We start from the raw sequence: 15,239 nt of genomic DNA on the forward strand, positions 1-15,239 counted from the left end.
AATGCAATCAATAATGAATCATGATCGCCTACATCCAACTGGATATATATATCTGGATCTTTCCCCAACACTTGATGTTGGGTAACATAGTAGTAATTTCAAAAAAATTCCTACGTCACACAACGATCGATCTAGGATAAACTAGCACTGAGCAAAGGGGTAAAGTATTTTCATATCGTTGAAGATCGCATAGCGGAAGCGTTACTATGATCGCGGTCGATGGAGTCGTACTCGCGGTGATTCAAATCACGGAAGATCCAATCCGAACACCGAATGTAAGGTGTCTCCACGTTCAACACACCTATAGCACGGGGATGTCTCCTCCTTCTTGATCCAGCAAGGAGGGAGGAGAAGTTGAGGGAGAACTCCGGCAGCACGACGGCGTGGGGGCGATTGAGCTATGTGGTTCTCTGACAGGGCTTCGCCAAGCACCGCGGAGGAGGAGGAGGTGTAGGAGGGGGAGGGCTGCGCCAGCGGCTAGCGTTCAACTCCCATGCACCTCCCGACTATATATAGGGGTGGAGGGGCTGGTTTCTTGCCCGACAAGTCCATTGGGGCATTGGCAAAGGTGGGAAGAAAGAAATAGCATCCTTTCCCCTTCCCACTGATTGTTATCCCCCTTTTTTAGGGATCTTGATCTTATCCCTTCGGGATATGATCTTATTCCTTCTAAGGGGGATCTTTCTGAGACTTGACCAGGGGTGTGGGGCCTTGCCCCAACTACCCACGTTCATGTGGGTCCCCCCAAGCAGGTGGGCCCCACTCCGGAACCTTGTAGAACCTTCCCGGCACAATACCGAAAAATCCTGAACATTTTCTGGTGGCCAAAATAGGACTTCCCACATATAACTCTTTACCTGTGGTCCATTCTGGAACTCCTCGTGACATCCGGGATCTCATCCGGGACTCCGAACAACTATTGGTAACCACATATACGATTACCAAAACAACTCTAGCATCATCGAACCTTAAGTGTGTAGACCCTACGGGTTCGGGAACCATGCAGACATGACCGAGACACGTCTCCGGCCAATAACCAATAGCGGGATCTGGATACCCATATTGGCTCGCACATGTTCCACGATGATCCCATCAGATCAACCACGATCTCGAGGATTCACTTAATCCCGTATGCAATTCCCTTTGTCTATGGGTATATGATCTGTAATCTCCGGCGTTAACTAGACGAATGTTTATGACAACAAACCTTCTCCAACGGCACCAGAAGAATGCTGATAGCACTCCCCGGCAATGAAACTGGAAGAATGTTGTTGATGGCCCACCAGCGCGTGGGTTCGCAACAGTTTTCGAGGGTAGAGTATTCGACCCAATTTTGTATTAGCAGCTGGATTTGTCGGATTCAACCACACCTGAAAGATTAGTATCTGCAAGCACAGTAGTAACAGCAAAGTAATATGATAACAACGGTGTCAGAAATGATATGTTGACGACAGACTATTCCTAACGATTGTATCAATGGCGCTTCCGTTGCCGCGTTGACGGAAGTTGTCAATTCCCGTCAACGGTCAGGCGAATCAACAGTGTAGCAGGTAGTAGCAGTGTAACGAGCAATAACAGTGGCAAGGAATAGCAGTAGCAGGTAGCAACAGTAGCAAGCGACAGTAGTAGCAACAGTAGTAGCAGCAGAGCAAGACAAGTAACAACAGTAGCAACAGTAGTAGCAGCAGAGCAAGACAAGTAACAGCAGTAGCAACAGTAGTAGCAGCAAAGCAAGACAAGTAACAGCAGTAGGAACAGTAGGACAAACTCGTAGGCAATGGGTCGGTGATTTGTTTGGATGATATTCATCATGCAACGGCTATAATACAGAGAGATAAGTGGCTAGCTCCCGTTCGTCAATGTGATGTAGGCATGCATTCCGTGTGTCATCATACGTGCTTAGGGAAAAGAACTTGCATGACATCTATTGCCCATCCCTCCCGTGGCAGCGGGGTCCAAAAGGAAACTACGGGATATTAAGGTTCTCCTTTTAATAAAGAACCGGACCAACGCATTAGCACTTGGTGAACGCATGAACTCCTCAAACTATGGTCATCACGGGGAGTGGTTCCGGTTATTGTCACTCCGGGGTTGCGGGATCATAACACATAGTAGGTAACTACAACTTGCAAGATCGGATCTAAAACACACATATATTGGTGACAACATAATAATTTCAGATCTGAAATCATGGCACTCGGGCCCTAGTGACAAGCATTAAGCATGGCAAAGTAGTAGCAACACCAAATCTCAGAACATAGTGGATACTAGGGATCAATCCCCATCAAAACTAACTCGATTACATGATAGATCTCATCCTACTCATCACCACCCAGCGAGCCAACGAATAGATTACTCACGAACGACGAAGAGCTTCATGGAATTGGAGAGGGAAGAAGGTTGATGATGGCGACGATTTCCCCTCTCCGGAGCCCAAGAGGGACTCCAGTTCTGCCCTCTAGATGAAGAATAGGTGGTGGCGGCGCCTCCGTATCGAAAACGCGACGAAAACTTCTCTTTTTATTTTTTCTGCGACGAAAGACAACTTATAGAGCTGGAGTAGGGGCGGCAGGTGCCTATGGGCCCCACAAGCCTGCCCACCACCACCAGGGGGTGGTGGCGGAGAAGGGGCTTGTGGCCCACTGGACCACCCCCTGAGGTGGAACTTGGCGCATATATTTTTGATATTTTCCAAAACTGCTCCCTGTAAATTTTCAGGACGTTTGGAGAACTTTCATTTCTGCACAAAAACAACACCAAGCCAATTTCGCTAAAAACAGCGTCAGTCCAGGTTAGTTCCATTCAAATCATGCAAAATAGAGTCCAAAACAAGGGAAAAAGAGTTTGGAAAAGTAGATACGATGCAGACGCATCAACTCCCCCAAGCTTAAAACCTTGCGTGTCCTCAAGCAACTCAGTTAACAAACTGAGAGAGAAAGAAAAACTTTGACAAACTCTGTTTGATCTTGTTGTTGCAACTATGTCTAACTCATAACCAGAATTTCAGCAAGATCACAAGTTAACCACATAATCAACTGACACAAAGGTCTCACAGTAAACTGATATCAATGGCATAATTAGCTAACGAGCAAATAATAATGAGTTTCACACACCAACACCTCAATCAAAACAAGCATGAAGCAATATGAATAGGTGGTATCTCGCTAGCTCTTTCTGAGACTGCAAAACATAAATGCATAGCACTTTCAAAGATCAAGGGTTGATTAAACATTGTAATTCATAGCAACGAAGATCCAGTCATAGTCATACTCAACATCAATCAAAAGCAAAGCATAAAAATGACAGAGGTGCTCTCTAATTGGTGCTTATATAAGAGGAGGATGACTCGACAGGAAAAATAAATAGACATGCCCTTCGCTGAGGGAAGCATTGATTTGCAGAGGTGCCAGAGATCAAGCTTTGAAAACAGAGATAATAATTTTAGGTGGCATGCTTTCATTGTCAACGCAATGACCAAGAGTTCTCAATATCTTCCATGCTACTTGTCATGGGTATAAGTCTGACAGTAGATGTGTAGGGTACGAAAGGATGGCCAGAGCCTTAGCTACGGCGAGGTTGTATGAGTTCAGGCCCCTCTACGGTGGAGGTAAAAGCCCTACGTCTCAGTGCTCTTGGGAGCTTGATGTCAAGTGGAATATGGATTACAGTAAAAGCCAAACCCCGCACCAGTGAGGAAGGGCGGCTTATATAGAGTGCGCTGCCCTTCACAACGGTCCGGTGGACAGGGGTGGAGTAGTGGCGAATAAATGCCTACGTTACAAGTAACGTATGCCTTAAATGCGAATAATGGTGTATGAAAACGTATATCCGGTGGCCTCCAGGGAGGTTACGATATACAGAGTGGAATCTAGTCGGTACGTTTAGTACGCTCCGAATGCTCGTCACCGACTGGATGATGGGGGAATCGTCACCGACTGGATGATGGGGAGTCCTTAGTTCAGTCGGAACTGTCTAAGGGCCTTGTCCTTTATGAAGGGTAGTCCTTGGGTAGGACCTATAGGGCAGGCCTATGACCCTACCATGGGACTATAACCCCATCATTAGTCCCCGAATGGATCGGGGTTGGAACGACGAAGTGATGCCTGGAGCACGGATCCGACTGGTATGGATGTGTCTTTGGCATTGTTTGCCTCGATCCATTTTATCTTCTCGACCAGTGATCCAAGTGAATATATCTGTGAAACGAACCGTCAGGGACCGAGTGCTTCCGCGGAATCTTTCGACGTGACCGGTCAACTGACAGCGGCGGATTTTCCGGGATCCTCAAATTTCGGTTGCCGCGCGCTCAGCGGGGATGACGACATCGTCATCGAGTAGCTTCTGCCACCTCGATTACCGTGCCTTTATCTCCTCCACTAATATCGCAGCAGCCGGTCGGGGGATAAGATTTCGGGGCCACCTACTAGTGACCCAGTTGGAAGCTTATTTAAACCTCTCCAGCGGGGGTCTCTCATTGCGCTCCCCTGTTTAATCGCACTCGCCCCACTTCTCCCGCAGCTCCTTGCGCACTCCAAGCCTCCTCCTTCCTCTGCTCCCCTGCGGATCTGCTACCTCCACCATGACGAAGGGGCACACGAGCAAGCTCGAGTCGCAGAAGAAGAAGAAGAAGGCGGCGGCTCCTGCTCAGCAGCGAGAGCGGGCACTGCCGGCGGGTTGGATCCAAGGGGATTTCCTCCCCTCGACGGCGACGACGGACGACCTGCTGGAGCTGGTGGAGCAAGGTATGATTGCCAAAAAGTCGTGGAGGCTGCCGACGGAGGGCAAGACGGAGCCGGCACCGCAGGAGGGAGAGCGTGTCTTGCTGCTCAGTCACGTGTACCGGGGCTTCTCTCTGCCTCCTCACCCCTTCTTCAGAGGTATCATGAACCACTTCGGGGCGCAGCTCCATCATTTTCCTCCCAACGCAATAGCTCATCTTGCTACATTCATCGTGCTTTGCGAGTGTTTTATCGGTTGTCCTCCCCATTGGGGGCTCTTTAAATACATCTTCTCCGCTAGATCCCAAACTGTCAAAAAACTTAGCCAGTTGGACGACAAAACTCATATCCTCCAGCTCTGCAGGGGCTTAGGCTTCCAGAAGAGAAAAAAAGTAGCTACCCCCCCCCCTCTTCAGTTGTCCGAGTCCGTTAGGAACTGGCAGTCGACTTGGTTCTATTGCCAGGACGTCGCTTGTTCGAATGCTGCAACTGGGCTGCCACCTTTTAGCCTAGACCGACCGGCTCCTCCCAGGCAGCTCGCACTCTCGAAGGTGGAAAAGATCCAGATCCAACCTCTAGTCGAAGCGCTGATAGATGTCGTCCGCAAGGGAGTCACCGGCACAGATTTGCTAGAGCCTTTTCTGGGTCGGCGCATCCAGCCGCTGCAAGCTCGACACCATGCCATGTGGCACTATGCGGGGCCTGGGGAGTCCACTCGGACTCATCCCGAATGCGTGACCGGGGAGGTTGTGACAGTGTGGATCCGCAGCATCACAGGCGCTTGCGATAACCCAGAGGAGCCCGGCGAGTGAAGCCCTTCCGCGCTGACAATCCTCCTCCGAATGAGGTGAGCATATCTTGTCGAGTGCTTTCAATCCTCTTAGATTTATCGCTTTTTCTTGCACCACCGCCTGACGTCCGATGTTGTCGACTGTATTTTGTGCAGGCGTGGACCAATTGGTATTCTCCCGTCTTGACCAGGAATCCGGCTGAGGAAGAGGAGGGCAGCCAGGAGGGCAGCGTGGACAGCGTCGAGTATGTCTCCGACAGTGGGGAGACGGAGGAGGAGACCGAAGAGGAGGAGGGGGAAGTTGGGGAGCAGAGCTCGCCACCTCCACCAGCAGAGCCTCGCACCAAGCGCCGTCACGAACCTGAGACTCCGTCGGCTCCTCCAGCAGCCCCGAGTGCCTCGCCAGCTCCTCCCGTGGCTCCGAGTGCTCGCAGTGCGAAGAGGACCAGGGACGCTGCTACCGAGCCCACGCACCAACCTTCCAAGGTGGCCAAACCGAGTGGATCCAAGCCTCGGAAAGCTTTACCTCGGATGAGGATCGTTGTTCCCGTTACCTCAGCGTAAGTGTCTCGTTCTCCTATCTTCTTTCAGTATTTGATTGAACTCATGCTTATTGGTCGAGTGGATTTTACTCGACACAGCTGCTACCTCCGCCACCTCTCTGCCACGCCAGGAAGACGATCCCATGGATACGGATAACGTTGCCACATCCCAGCAAGGTACGTTGTGACGACTCCGAGAGTTTGCATTATTGTTTCGCGAATTCTGTCTTTAATCTTGCCCTTTTTCTGTAATCTCATGTTGTTCAGTTGGGCTTCTTTCAGAGGTGATTCATGTGGAGGAGGATGACCAGAAGAAGTCAGGGCAAGCTTTGGCGCCTGTCCTTGAGGCTGTTCCATCTGCTGCTGCTCCCGCCATGGACGCGCCGCCGATCGAGACGATGCCGTCGACTGAGGCAGTGCCCCTCGCGGCAGAACCGACTGGAGTGGGACTTGGGATGCCCAAGGAATCTCCTGTCGTGTCGGGTCCGTCGACCGTCCAGTACGACGTAAGACACCTCCCGGAAGACCAAGTGGGAGCCACCAAGGAGGCCATGGTGCAGGTCGAGATGATGGCGGGTGATGCCAAGGGAGCGTACGACTCCATCGCATCTTTATACAAGAGAAGCTTGGAGCTCCAGGACGATATCCGAGAAATTGCGCTAGTAAGTATTTACTTTCTCCTCGTAACCCACTGGGGGTTTAAGTGATATACTCGGATACAGTAGGATTATTTTGCAGTGGGTTCACTCCGAGTGAACCCAGTGGGTGTAGTCCCCGAGACTTATATCGAGTGTTTGCACCGGCAGTTGTCTTTATACACATTTTCCGTGACTTAGTCGGATCAGAACTGATCTGCCCGAATGGCACGAGTGGGGGCACTCCGAGTGCACCCGCTGTAAGTAGTCCCCGAGAGTAGTTTTACTCAGGTCGGGTAGATAGTAGCCGCATAGGCTTGTTTTTGTCATGTAGCTCAATAGGGCGGGCCTGTTCGAGCTTCATGCCAGTGGGGTCACTCTCAGTGAACCCACTGGGTGTAGTCCCCGAGACCGCTGTCGACTGCTTGCGTCGGCAGGGGTCTGAAGAACTTTCAGCTTTTATTGTTTTCCTTGTTGAATGTGTCTGATCCTCTCTTCGCGCTGATTTTGCAGAAGACTTGCAAAATGGGGTCAGCGTACAATGCTCTGAAGGCTGAAAAGATTCAGCTTGTTGTGGAATTGGAGGCAGCTGTGAATGACTTAGCTGGGGTGAAGGGGGCTCTTTCTGACCGAGAGAAGTCTTTGGAGGAGTCCCGTGAGGCGAACAAGGCATTGGTGGATGAAATTGAGAAAATGGGCAAGCAAAGAACTGAACTGATGGGTCAGATGAAGTTGATGAACAGTCGATGCATACGTCAGCGACTGGGCAAGGAAGATGATTGCATTGCTCGGTGGTAAGTTTTTTGCCGAGTGTTTCTTGACTTTGAATTTCATTCTGCGATTACTTTCTGCTCGCCTTGTCTTTGCAGATTTTTGTATGGACGCTGAGGCTGAAGCAGCTGACATTGAGCGGTTGGTTATTCCGAACGTTCCACTCGGCGACGAAGCCAACCGAGACATGCTCCGAGCGCACATTCGCCTTGGCAGAGTGGGACCTTTCATCGGCCGCCTGAGAGAAGTCGTCGGCCGAATCGACAAGGAGTTGTGGCCTGAAGACGATTCCCGGCGGGAGATAGAAGGGTTGATGACTCGGCTGGAGGACGCCCCGAACCGAGTGCAGGCGTGGAAGAAGTCTGCCGCTCGTTGTGGTGCGGACGTGGCACTATCGCTGGTCCGAGTGCACTGCAAGGAAGCTCGCGAAGAGAAGCTGAAGGCGTTGCAGGTCGCCAACACCAAGAAGCTTCGATTCAAAGATTTCATGGAGACCTTCCTTGAGACAGCCACTCGCATCGCAGACGGGATCGACCTTGACACTTTTGTAGAGCCTGCCAGTCCTGGTGCCAGTCCTGGTGACGCTTGAAAAACTTTACCTCGGTATGCCGAGTGATATCTGTATCAAACTTTTGCCACTGCTGTTGGCCGTCACATTCGTGGTTCGGTGTGGATAAGCTTGATCTACACCGAGCCGACTATCGTTGAACCAACTTTGAACTCGAGTCGAATATTTTGCTCTTCTTTTGCCAAAAAAAAATTTGACACGATTTTGGCTCGTGGTTTTTGTTTGGCGTTTCTTGGTGAAGCCAATGGAAATCATGCGGAGCATGTAGTCGTCAGTTGTCTTCACATCCACATGAGCCTCAATGAGGGTCTGCTAAGCCTCCGAGTGGATCTCTAGGATACACTCGAAGGAAGCTTTTTACTTAGGTGATTCTGGATCTCAGCTAAGTCCCCGAGCGCGACTGTAAGGTCGCACTCGGAGCGAGTTGCTACTCGTGTAATTTCCAGTTGTCTTCACATCTACATGAGCCTCAATGAGGGTCTGCTAAGCCTCCAAGTGGATCTCTAGGATACACTCGAAGGAAGCTTTTTACTTAGGCGATTCTGGATCGCAGCTAAGTCCCCGAGTGTGATGTTTAGTGCACACTCGGAGATAATTTTTTACTTAGGCGATTCTGGATCGCAGCTAAGTCTCCGAGTGCGACTTTTAGTGCACACTCGGAGAGGGTTTGTACTTAGGCGATTCTGGATCGCAGCTAAGTCTTCGAGTGCGACTTTTAGTGCACACTCGGAGAGGGTTTGTACTTTGGCGATTCTGGATCGCAGCTAATTCTCCGAGTGCTACGTTTAGTGCACAGTCGGAGATAGTTTTGTACTTAGGCGATTCTGGATCGCAGCTAAGTCCCCGAGTGCGACGTTTAGTGCACACTGGGAGATAGTTTTGTACTTAGGCGATTCTGGATCGCAGCTAAGTCCCCGAGTGCGACGTTTAGTGCACACTCGGTGATAGTTTTGTACTTAGGCGATTCTGGATCGCAGCTAAGTCCCCGAGTGCGACGTTTAGTGCACACTCGGAGATAGTTTTGTACCTAGGCGATTCTGGATCGCAGCTAAGTCCTCAAATGCGACGTTTAGTGCACAGTCGGAGATAGTTTTGTACTTAGGCGATTCTGGATCGCAGCTAAGTCCTCGAGTGCGACGTTTAGAGCGCACTCGGAGCGAATTTTTATTTTTTTAGACCGGAGTCTGCCAACGCGGAAGAATTTTGAATTTACAAAAAATCAATCTGCTTTGTATTACTTCAATGATACTTGTTCTTTACATTGCTTCAGTCGGCGGTCACGTGTAGAAGCGCTTCAGGAGATCTCCGTTCCATGCTCGCGGCTCATCCGTTTCCCTGTCGAGGTTGTAGAGTCGATATGCTCCGTTGTTCAGCACCTTGGAGATGATGAAGCGTCCTTCCCAGGCGGGAGCCAACTTATGAGGTCTTTGTTGATCCACTCCGAGCACGAGGTCGCCTGCTTGGAATGTACGACTCCTGACGTGCCGCGCGTGAAAACGCCGCAGGTCTTGTTGATAAATAGTTGAGCGAGTCAGTGCCATCTCGCGCTCCTCTTCTAGAAGATCCACTCCATCTTGCGTGGCTTGCTCTGCTTCGGCTTCAGAAAAGAGTTCGACTCGTGGAGAGTTGTGAAGCAAGTCACTTGGAAGGACTGCCTCTGCTCCATAAACGAGGAAGAACGGGGATCGCCCTGTAGATCTATTTGGAGTTGTGCGGAGGCCCCTCAACAACGAAGGTAGCTCGGTCACCCATGCGCCGGCAGCATGTCCAACTTCCCGCAGGAGTCGAGGCTTCAACCCTTGAAGAATAAGTCCATTCGCCCGCTCTGCTTGCCCGTTTGTTGGGGGATGCGCCACAGATGCAAAATCCACTCGGATACCTTGGCCTATACAAAAACCTTTGAATCTGTCCGAGTCAAAGTTTGTGCCATTGTCAGTGATTATGCTGTGCGGTACTCCAAATCTGGAGATGATGTCCCTGACAAACTTGATGGCCGTAAGGGCGTCGAGCTTCTTGATGGGCTTGGCTTCAATCCACTTGGTGAACTTGTCGACTGCCACCAACAGATGCGTGAATCCCCCTTGGCCTGTCCTGAATGGACTGACTGTATCTAATCCCCACACTGCAAACGGCCAAACAAGAGGGATTGTCTTCAGCACAGATGTTGGCTTGTGGGACTTGTTCGAGTAGAACTGACAGCCTTCGCATCGGTCGACCATAGCCTTCGCCATTTAATTCGCCTGCAACCAGAAGAAACCAGCTCTGAATGCTTTGGCGACGATTGCCCTTGAGGAGGCATGATGGCCGTAGGTTCCCGACTGAATTTCTTCCAGGATTAACTATCCCTCCTCAGGGGAGATGCATCGTCGAAGGACGCCTGAATGACTTTCTTTGTACAACTGGCCATCAATGACGGTGAACGACTTCGACCTGCGGATGATCTGCCTGGCTTGGACTTCGTCTTGTGGTAATTCTTGCCTTAGGATGTACGCAATGAACAGCACAGTCCAATCGGGGATGATAGCAAGAATCTCCATAATCAAATCAACCATAGCAGGGACCTCGACTTCAGCCGGATCTGTTGAGCTCTTTGGTTGTACTGGTTCCTCTGTAAAAGGATCTTCTTTCACCGAGGGGAGATGTAGGTGTTCGAGGCAGACATCACTCGGGACTGGTCTCCGAGTGGATCCAAGTTTTGCCAATTCATCAGCTGCTTGGTTTTTCAGTCGCGAAACATGGTGAAGTTCCAGACTTTCAAACTTCTTCTCGAGCTTCCTCACTGCGTTGCAGTATGTAGTCATGGTGGGGTTCCTCACATCCCACTCCTTCATCACTTGATTAACCACCAAATCTGAATCGCCATAAACCATCAGGCGACGGACGCCGAGTGTGATGGGATGCGCAATCCATAAAGGAGAGCTTCATACTCCGCCTCGTTGTTGGAGGAATCGAAATGTATCTGCAACACATACTTGAGTTTGTCACCTTTCGGTGATATGATCACTACGCCAGCGCCGGAGCCATTCAACATCTTGGACCCATCCAAGAACATTGTCCAGTGAGCCGAGTAGATGTGAGTCGGTTGCTGTTGTTCTACCCATTCTGCTATGAAGTCAGCCAGGGCTTGAGACTTTATAGCCTTCTTGGCTTTGAACTTGATGTCGAAGTATAGCATCTCCATTGCCCATTTTGCCACTCGGCCTGACGCGTCCCGGTTGTGGAGGATATCCGACAACGGAGCATCAAAACCGACAGACACCGTGTGGTCTTGGAAATAATGAGCCACCTTCTTCGCAGTCATGTAGATCCCGTAAATAAGATTTTGATAATGGGGATACCTCTCCTTGGAAGGAGTCAGGACTTCGGAGACATAATATACTGGCCGCTGAACCTTGTACGCTTTGCCTTCTTCTTCGCGTTCGACTGCGAGGACAGTGCTGACGACTTGATTTGTAGCCGCGCTGCATAGAAGAAGGGGCTCTTTACTAAGTGGGGCACTAAGAATCGGCTGGGTGGAAAGTAGGGCTCTGAGGTCGTCGAATGCAATTTGGGCTTCGTCTATCCACTCGAAAGTATCTGATTTCTTCATGAGTCGGTACAGAGGAAGCGCCTTCTCGCCGAGTCGACTGATAAACCTGCTCAAAGCCGCTAGCCAACCTGTGAGCCTTTGAACATCATGTATTCCGACCGGTCGCTCCATTCGGACGATGGTCCCGATCTTTTCAGGGTTGACATCGATCCCTCGTTCGGAAACGAAGAAACCGAGTAACTTTCCGCTGGGAACACTGAATGAACATTTGGCAGGGTTGAGCTTGATACGGTACTTACGAAGGTTGGCGAATGTTTCTACCAAGTCAGACAGCAGGTCAGAACCTTTGCGTTACTTGACTATGATATCATCCATATACGCCTCCACATTTCGACCGATCTGGTCAAGGAGGCATTTTTGGATCATGCGCATAAAAGTTGCTCCTGCATTCTTCAAACCGAATGGCATAGTGATGTAGCAGAAGCACCCGAATGGGGTGATGAAGGCTGTTTTTAATTCATCGGGGCCATATAGACGGATTTGATGATAGACCGAGTAGGCATCAAGGAATGACAAATGCTCGCAACCCGCAGTCGAATCAACAATTTGATCAATGCGGGGGAGCGGGAAATGGTCTTTCGGGCAGACCTTATTGAGATGCTTGAAGTCGATGCACATTCGGAGAGACTTGTCCTTCTTGGGCACCATGACAACATTGGCGAGCCACTCGGAGTGGTGTACCTCGCGAATGAAGTTTAGCCACCTCCTCTCTGATTGCCTTCCTCTTGTGCACGGCGGACCGACGCAGTCATTCTCGGACGGGCCGAGCAGCAGGATCCACATGCAGTCGGTGCTCAGCCAACTCCCTGGGTACACCTCGCATGTCAGCGGGCTTCCATGCGAAAATGTCCCAGTTCTCACGGAGGAATTGGATGAGCTCGGCTCCCTATTTTGGATCGAGGGTGGTGGAGATGTTCGTCGGGGCAGCGGTGTCGTCCGTCGGGTGGATGCTGACCTTCTTCGTGTCTCCCGCCGACTGGAATGCGGACTCCGAAGCTAGTTTCTTCGAACGCATCAAATCAGCAGGGTCGACTGTCTTCTTCTACTCGTCCAGCTCGAGGATAGCCATCTGCTGATCGGCGATCCTCAACCCCTGCTGCAGACACTCCTCGGCCCGCTGCCGATTGCCTGTGACAATGATCACACCTTTGGGACCCGACATCTTTAGCTTCAGATACACGTAACATGGACGGGCCATGAAACGCGCATACGCCGGACGGCCCATAATAGCATGGTATGCACTCTGAAAGTCCACCACCTCGAATGTCAGCTTTTCCTTGCGGAAGTTCTTGTCGGAGCCGAAAACGACGTCCAACGCGATCTGGCCGAGTGATTTGGCCTTTCGTCCAGGAATGACTCCGTGGAACTGCATGCTGCTCTCGCTAAGTTTGGACATCGGAATGCCCATCCCCTTGAGAGTGTCGGCGTACATGATGTTCAAGCCGCTGCCACCGTCCATGAGGACTTTGCGCAGTCGGACTCCTTCCACCACCGGGTCGACGACCAGAGCCTGCCTCCCTGGGGTGGGCACGTGTGCTGGATGATCCGACTGGTCAAAGGTGATCGCAGTCTGAGACCATTTGAGGAACGTGGGGTTGGTTGGGGTGGCCATGTTCACCTCCCTGTTCACCAGCTTCAGTCGACTCTTGCTTTCCATGTCAGCAAAAATCATCAGTGTTGCATGGACTTGGGGGAACGGATCCTCCTTGTCCTCATCGTCCTGTTCATTGTCTTTTTCACTCGGCTACCCTTCGCCGAACCCTTGGATCAGGAGGCGACATTGTCGAGTGGTGTGCTTCGGGAATATGGTGTTTCCTTCTTCGTCCATCTTCGTGTGGATTGGACATGGCTAATCCAGGATTAAGTTTCCGAACTGCTTCTTCTTGGGGGTGAACTGAGCCTTCCCCTTGCCCTTGAACTTGGCATTGGTAACGGCTGCTGCCTCTGCCCGCGGAATTGACGGAGCTTTCTGCTTCTGCTTCCGAGTGTTGTTCCCATCTCCATCGGCGACTGCTTTATGCTTGCCGCTACGAATGCGGTCTTCTTCTTCGCCATTTGCATAGCGTGCAGCTATCTCCATCATCTTGCTCATGGAGATGTCGCATGTCCGACCGAACTTCAGGTACAGATCTCTGTACCGCACGCCTTCCTTGAAGGCGCAGACTGCTTGGTGCTCTCTGACGTTCTCCACCGTGTGGTAGAGGGTTGTCCAACGCTGGATGAAATCGCGCAGGGGCTCATTCTGCTTCTGGACACAGTGCTGGAGTTCCACGAGACCAACAGGGCGTTTGCACGTGCCCTCGAAGGTTCTGATGAAAACTCGGGCCAGATCTGCCCAGCTGTAGATCCTTGAAGGGGCCAACTGGTTCAGCCACGCTCGCACCGAGCCGTCGAGCATCAGGGGGAGATGTTTCATGGCGACCTGGTCATCTCCGCCACCGATCTGGACTGCCACCCGGTAGTCGTCCAGCCACGTTTCTGGCTTGGATTCTCCTGTAAACTTGGTGATCCGTGTAGCCAATCGGAAGTTGGGAGGGATGTCAGCTGAACGGAGGGCCCGACTAAAGCACTCGGGGCCAGAGACGATGGTTCTGCTTCCACTCGGACAATCTCTATCGTGACCGTCACGGTGAGCTCGACTCCTGTCGACCTTCCTCTCGGCGATGTACCCTCTTGCGTCGGGCCTTGGGTCATATGTGTCACCGACTGAACGCCGATCATCATGATGTCGGGGCCCGTAAGGCCCAAGCCGCAGAGGGGTGCGTGAATGGCGACGATCTCTAGGATTCATGGAACGGCTGCCTCCTCTGCGCCGCTGATGAGAATCGGGGCTGAAAACCGACCGACGCATGTTCGCGTGAACAGAACTATTGTGGATCCTGTTGTGCGACCGGGAGACCGCCGAATTCTGCTGTTGCACCGTGTGCAACAGGGCACGGATCTGCTCGATCCCCCTACCAGCCTCTGAATCAGTCGGCTGGAGGGAATCGGCTATCTTGGCGGTGGCAGCCAGGTTGAGGAAGGGTGTGCGGAACACCTCCACGTTTCTCTGACGAGTGCGTCGACATGCAGAACGGCGGGACTGACGGCGAGCACCAGATGACTCGCCGACCTCGTGCTCGTTCTGACCAGTCTGGCGGGGACTTTCATGGGAATTTTCCATGAGAACTTCGGCTGCAGGCCCGCGACCCAAGTACTCGGAAGGCAACTCAGTCGGAACTGAGTCCAAGCACTGGGCCGACGGTGCGACCACAACCGACTCGAGGATCGCCACTTGAGAGGACGCGTTCTGGCGCTCCTGGGCGTGTCGCACCCAACGCTGGAGCCGCAGACGGCAGGACCGCTTGTTGCGGTGCATGACGGGGGCGAAGATCGACACCGGAGCCGACTGCTGGAGAAGAAGGACGCCGCGGGCGCCGGCACGGAAGTGCGTAGCCCCGCGACTAGGGAGCGCCTCGACGTCGAGAGGCGCATCCCGAAGCCATGCCGAATCATCGACGATGAAAGAGAGTGCTCCGAATAGGATCTCATGACCCATGCACAAATATCCGCCGGACGACATGATGAAAAGATGAAGTCGCAAACTCGCCGGAAGTCGCTTAAATGCTTGCCCTACGGTGGGCGCC

Source organism: Hordeum vulgare, chromosome 3H (genome assembly GCF_904849725.1).
Source record: "Hordeum vulgare subsp. vulgare chromosome 3H, MorexV3_pseudomolecules_assembly, whole genome shotgun sequence".
Lineage (NCBI taxonomy): Eukaryota > Viridiplantae > Streptophyta > Magnoliopsida > Poales > Poaceae > Hordeum > Hordeum vulgare.